Genomic DNA, 7,124 nt, shown 5'->3' on the forward strand with positions numbered 1-7,124 from the left:
GCGCTTCCGTCCCGCTCTTTGTAATACTGATTATACTGGCGGGGGTTAGGACAGTGCCTTTGCACTAATGTCCTCTCTTGCCAGTTTATGCTGAGGATTTTTAGCTGCCCAGGGCACCGCCGCCCCCCGCCCCCGGACCCAGTAGTGCTGTGTGTGTGAGCGGGAGCTTGGCGCACAGCGTCCGGTCGCTGTGCGGTACCTCAGGGAAATGCAGTCACTGAAGTCTTCTTTCTTCTTCTACTCACCTGTCTTCTGGCTCTGTAAGGGGGGTAACGGCCGGCTGTGGGAGCGAGCATCTGAGCGTACCCAGTGATCAAACCCTCAGGAGCTAATGGCGTCCTGTAGCCAGAAGCAGAGCCATTAAACTCACTAGAAGTTGGTCATACTTCTCTCCCCTCAGTCCCACGAAGCAGGGAGGTTGTTGCCAGCAGCCTCCCTGAACATAAAAAACCTAACAAAAAGTATTCAGTAGAGGTCCCTGTAGTGCGTCCAGTCTCACGGGGCACAATTCTAAAACTGGAGTCTGGAGGAGGGGCATAGAGGAAGGAGCCAGTTCACACCCTTTCAAAGTCTTAAAGTGCCCATGTCTCCTGCGGATCCCGTCTACACCCCATGGTTCTAATGGTGACCCCAGCATCCTCTAGGACGTATGAGAAATTTTTATAGCTTTGAATATGTTAAGAAATCAAATTAAATTTCTGTCCCATTCTCAATATGTTCAAACTGTTCACGTATCCCACAGCATTAGAGAGCTTGCGGAGAAGTCATACTGAGGGAACCTCATCAAAGGTTAAACGCTTTTGTTGAAGCCTATAAACTTAGGCTGGGTATACTGTAGGTGATGTCATCCAAATCCACGGGTCAGACCGACATATTGTGAACATCATGTAGTGTGTACCCATTACTGCGTGCTCCCACCTACTGACATCGGGGTCATTCCATCTGCTGTGCTGACCCAACACCATGTTGCTGAATACGGGTATTCAATAATATATATTTTGCGCTTTATCATTCAGTGTGTACAGCTGACTGACATCTTGTCCCTAGTAACAAGTTCAGATGGAGACCACAGCAAGCAGGAGGAAGAGGAGCTAAAAATAAGATTTTACTTACCGATAAATCTATTTCTCGTAGTCCGTAGTGGATGCTGGGGACTCCGTCAGGACCATGGGGGGGATTAGCGGCTCCGCAGGAGACAGGGCACAAAACTAAAGCTTTAGGATCAGGTGGTGTGTACTGGCTCCTCCCCCTATGACCCTCCTCCAAGCCTCAGTTAGGATACTGTGCCCGGACGAGCGTACACAATAAGGAAGGATATTGAATCCCGGGTAAGACTCATACCAGCCACACCAATCACACCGTATAACTTGTGATCTAAACCCAGTTAACAGTATGACAAACGTAGGAGCCTCTGAACAGACGGCTCACAACAATAACAACCCGATTTTTTTGTAACAATAACTATGTACAAGTATTGCAGACAATCCGCACTTGGGATGGGCGCCCAGCATCCACTACGGACTACGAGAAATAGATTTATCGGTAAGTAAAATCTTATTTTCTCTGACGTCCTAAGTGGATGCTGGGGACTCCGTCAGGACCATGGGGATTATACCAAAGCTCCCAAACGGGCGGGAGAGTGCGGATGACTCTGCAGCACCGAGTGAGAGAACTCCAGGTCCTCCTCAGCCAGGGTGTGCCCCTGACCAAGTAGCAGCTCGGCAAAGTTGTAAAGCCGAGACCCCTCGGGCAGTCGCCCAAGATGAGCCCACCTTCCTTGTGGAATGGGCATTTATATATTTTGGCTGTGGCAGTCCTGCCACAGAATGTGCAAGCTGAATTGTACTACACATTCAACTAGCAACCGTCTGCTTAGAAGCAAGAGCACCCAGTTTCTTGGGTGCATACAGGATAACAGCAAGTCAGTTTTCCTGACTCCAGCCGTCCTGGAAATCTATATTTTCAGGGCCCTGACAACATCTAGCAACTTGGAGTCCTCCAAGTCTCTAGTAGCCGCAGGTACCACAATAAGCTGGTTCAGATGAAACGCTGACACCACCTTAGGGAGAAACTGGGGACGAGTCCGCAGCTCTGCCCTGTCCGAATGGACAATCAGATATGGGCTTTTGTGAGACAAAGCCGCCAATTCTGACACTCGCCTGGCCGAGGCCAGGGCCAACATCATGGTCACTTTCCATGTGAGATATTTCAAATCCACAGATTTGAGCGGTTTAAACCAACGTGATTTGAGGAATCCCAGGACTACGTTGAGATCCCACAGTGCCACTGGAGGCACAAAAGGGGGTTGTATATGCAGTACTCCCTTGTCAAATTTCTGGACTTCAGGAACTGAAGCCAATTCTTTCTGGAAGAAAATCGACAGGGCCGAAATTTGAACCTTAATGGACCCCAATTTTAGGCCCATAGACACTCCTGTTTGCAGGAAATGCAGGAATCGACCGAGTTGAAATTTCTTCGTGGGGCCTTCCTGGCCTCACACCACGCAACATATTTTCGCCACATGTGGTGATAATGTTGTGCGGTCACCTCCTTCCTGGCTTTGACCAGGGTAGGAATGACCTCTTCCGGAAAGCCTTTTTTCCCTTAGGATCCGGCGTTCAACCGCCATGCCGTCAAACGCACCCGCGGTAAGTCTTGGAACAGACATGGTACTTGCTGAAGCAAGTCCCTTCTTATCGGCAGAGGCCCTGAGTCCTCTGTGAGCATCTCATGAAGTTCCGGGTACCAAGTCCTTCTTGGCCCATCCGGAGCCACGAGTATAGTTCTTACTCCTCTACGTCTTATAATTCTCAGTACCTTTGGTATGAGAAGCAGAGGAGGGAACACATACACCGACTGGTACACCCATGGTGTTACCAGAACGTCCACCGCTATTTCCTGAGGGTCTCTTGACCTGGCGCAATACCTGTCCAGTTTTTTGTTCAGGCGGGACGCCATCATGTCCACCTTTGGTCTTTCCCAACGGTGCACAATCATGTGGAAACAACTTCTCGATGAAGTCCCCACTCACCCGGGTGGAGGTCGTGCTGAGGAAGTCTGCTTCCCAGTTGTCCACTCCCGGAATGAAAACTGCTGACAGTGCTATCACATGATTTTCCGCCCAGCGAAGAATCCTTGCAGTTTCTGCCATTGTCCTCCTGCTTCTTGTGCCGCCCTGTCTGTTTACGTGGGCGACTGCCGTGATGTTGTCCCACTGGATCAATACCGGCTGACCTTGAAGCAGAGGTCTTGCTAAGCTTAGAGCATTGTAAATTGCTCTTAGCTCCAGTATATTTATGCGGAGAGAAGTCCCCAGACTTGATCACACTCCCTGGAAATTTTTTCCCTGTGTGACTGCTCCCCAGCCTTTCAAGCTGGAATCCGTGGTCACCAGGACCCAGTCCTGAATGCATAACTGTGGCACTTTAGTAGATGAGCACTCTGCAGCCACCACAGAAGAGACACCCTTGTCCTTGGAGACAGGGTTATCCGCTGATGCATCTGAAGATGCGATCCGGACCATTTGTCCAGCAGATCCCACTGAAAAGTTCTTGCGTGAAATCTGCCGAATGTAATCGCTTCGTAAGAAGCCACCATTTTTCCCAGGACCCTTGTGCAATGATGCACTGACACTTTTCCTGGTTTTTGGAGGTTCCTGACTAGCTCGGATAACTCCCTGGCTTTCTCCTCCGGGAGAAACACCTTTTTCTGGACTGTGTCCAGAATCATCCCTAGGGACAGCAGACGTGTCGTCGGAGACAGCTGCGATTTTGGAATATTTAGAATCCACCCGTGCTGTCGTAGAACTACTTGAGATAGTGCTACTCCGACCTCCAACTGTTCTCTGGACCTTGCCCTTATCAGGAGATCGTCCAAGTAAGGGATAATTAAGACGCCTTTTCTTTGAAGAAGAATCATCATTTCGGCCATTACCTTGGTAAAGACCCGGGGTGCCGTGGACAATCCAAACGGCAGCGTCTGAAACTGATAGTGACAGTTTTGTACCACGAACCTGAGGTACCCTTTGTGAGAAGGGCAAATTTGGACATGGAGGAAAGCATCCTTGATGTCCAGGGACACCATATAGTCCCCTTCTTCCTGGTTCGCTATCACTGCTCTGAGTGACTCCATTTAGAATAGGTCTCACCGAGCCGTCTGGCTTCAGTACCACAATATAGTGTGGAATAATACCCCTTTACTTGTTGTAGGAGGGGTACTTTGATTATCACCTGCTGGGAATACAGCTTGTGAATTGTTTCCAATACTGCCTCCCTGTCGGAGGTAGACGTTGGTAAAGCAAACTTCAGGAACCTGCGAGGGGGAGACGTCTCGAATTTTCAATCTGTACCCCTGGGATACTACTTGTAGGATCCAGGGGTCCACTTGCGAGTGAGCCCACTGCGTGCTGAAACTCTTGAGACGACCCCCCACCGCACCTGTTTGTACGGCCCCAGCGTCATGCTGAGGACTTGGCAGAAGCGGTGGAAGGCTTCTGTTCCTGGGAATGGGCTGCCTGCTGCAGTCTTCTTCCCTTACCTCTATCCCTGGGCAGATATTATGGGGACGAAAGGACTGAGGCTGAAAAGACTATGTCTTTTTCTGCTGAGATGTGACTTGGGGTAAAAAAGGTGGATTTTCTAGCTGTTGCCGTGGCCACCAGGTCCGATGGACCGACCCCAAATAACTCCTCCCCTTTATACGGCAATACTTCCATGTGCCGTTTGGAATCTGCATCACCTGACCACTGTCGTGTCCATAAACATCGTCTGGCAGATATGGACATCGCACTTACTCTTGATGCCAGAGTTTCGCATATATAGAAATGCATCTTTTAAATGCTCTATAGTCAATAAAATACTGTCCCTGTCAAGGGTATCAATATTTCCAGTCAGGGAATCCGACCAAGCCACCCCAGCGCTGCCCATCCAGGCTGAGGCGATCGCTGGTCGCAGTATAACACCAGTATGTGTGTATATACTTTTTAGGATATTTTCCAACCTCCTATCAGTTGGCTCCTTGAGGGCGTCCGTATCTGGAGACGGTAACGCCACTTGTTTTTATAAGCGTGTGAGCGCCTTATCCACCCTAAGGTGTGTTTCCCAACGCGCCATAACTTCTGGCGGGAAAAGGTATACCGCCAATAATTTTCTATCGGGGGAAACCCACGCCTCATCACACACTTCATTTAATTTATCTGATTCAGGAAAAACCACATGTAGTTTTTTCACACTCCACATAATACCCTTTTTTGTGGTACTTGTAGTATCAGAAATATGTAACATCTCCTTCATTGCCCTTAACAAGTAACGTGTGGCCCTAAAGGAAAATACGTTTGTTTCTTCACCGTCGACACTGGAGTCAGTGTCCGTGTCGACCGACTGAGGTAAAAGGACGTTTTAACGCCCCTGACGGTGTTTTAGACGCCTGGACAGGTACTAATTGGTTTGCCGGCCGTCTCATGTCGTCAACCGACCTTGCAGCGTGTTGACATTATCACGTAATTCCTTAAATAAGCCATCCATTCCGGTGTCGACTCCCTAGAGAGTGACATCACCATTACCGGCAATTGCTCCGTCTCCTCACCAACATCGTCCTCATACATGTCGACACACAAGTACCGACACACAGCACACACACAGGGAATGCTCTGATAGAGGACAGGACCCCACTAGCCCTTTGGGGAGACAGAGGGAGAGTTTGCCAGCACACACCAAAAACGCTATATTATACAGGGACAACCTTTATATAAGTGTTTTTCCCTTATAGCATTTTATTATATATATACATATCGCCAAATAAGTGCCCCCCCTCTCTGTTTTAACCCTGTTTCTGTAGCGCAGTGCAGGGGAGAGCCTGGGAGCCTTCCCACCAGCCTTTCTGTGAGGGAAAATGGCGCTGTGTGCTGAGGAGAATAGGCCCCGCCCCCTTTTCGGCGGGCTTCTTCTCCCGTTTTTCTGAGACCTGGCAGGGGTTAAATACATCCATATAGCCTCCAGGGGCTATATGTGATGTATTTTTAGCCAGAATAAGGTATTATACATTGCTGCCCAGGGCGCCCCCAGCAACGCCCTGCACCCTCCGTGACCGTTGGTGTGAAGTGTGTGACAACAATGGCGCACAGCTGCAGTGCTGTGCGCTACCTTCATGAAGACTGAAAAGCCTTCTGCCGCCGGTTTCTGGACCTTCAATCTTCAGCATCTGCAAGGGGGGTCGGCGGCGCGGCTCCGGGACGAACCCCAGGGTGAGACCTGTGTTCCGACTCCCTCTGGAGCTAATGGTGTCCAGTAGCCTAAGAAGCCAATCCATCCTGCACGCAGGTGAGTTGAACTTCTCTCCCCTAAGTCCCTCGATGCAGTGAGCCTGTTGCCAGCAGGACTCACTGAAAATAAGAAACCTAAAAACTTTTTCTAAGCAGCTCCTTAAGAGAGCCACCTAGATTGCACCCTGCTCGGACGGGCACAAAAACCTAACTGGGGCTTGGAGGAGGGTCATAGGGGGAGGAGCCAGTACACACCACCTGATCCTAAAGCTTTAGTTTTGTGCCCTGTCTCCTGCGGAGCCGCTAATCCCCCCCATGGTCCTGACGGAGTCCCCAGCATCCACTTAGGACGTCAGAGAAAATGGAAACTTCAATGACCCCCAAGGAGAAGGGAATCCAAAAATATATTTGCCATCAATACATGACTGGGCTGAAACACTATGTCGCCTTTTCATTTGCTAGGATCCATTGACATCACATCACAGTGCTTGACTAATAGCTATGGGGTCTGACCTACTTCCCAGAGATACAGGTTCCTAATGATTTCGCTGGGCTACACAAAATGGCTGACTACAATATCTGTAAGTGACCAGACCACACTATAGCAAAAAAGGCATAAACAGGTACCAGTGGTACTACCTTAGCACATACATCACATATCTGAAGTTGAGTCTGATGCAAAATCTTTTTACGATGTTCAACTAAACAAAATGTAAAAGTAGCTCAGACCACCAGTGAGTACCAAAAATGTGCTTAACAGAATAACAAGTTATCAGAATTAAAGGGAAGAATTGTGCAAGAGCTGTTTATGCAAAAAGGCAGGCTGCCATCAGGGTGGGGGGGACTGCCATGACTCCAGTACTGG

This window comes from Pseudophryne corroboree, chromosome 2 (genome assembly GCF_028390025.1).
Source record: "Pseudophryne corroboree isolate aPseCor3 chromosome 2, aPseCor3.hap2, whole genome shotgun sequence".
Taxonomy (NCBI): Eukaryota; Metazoa; Chordata; class Amphibia; order Anura; family Myobatrachidae; genus Pseudophryne; species Pseudophryne corroboree.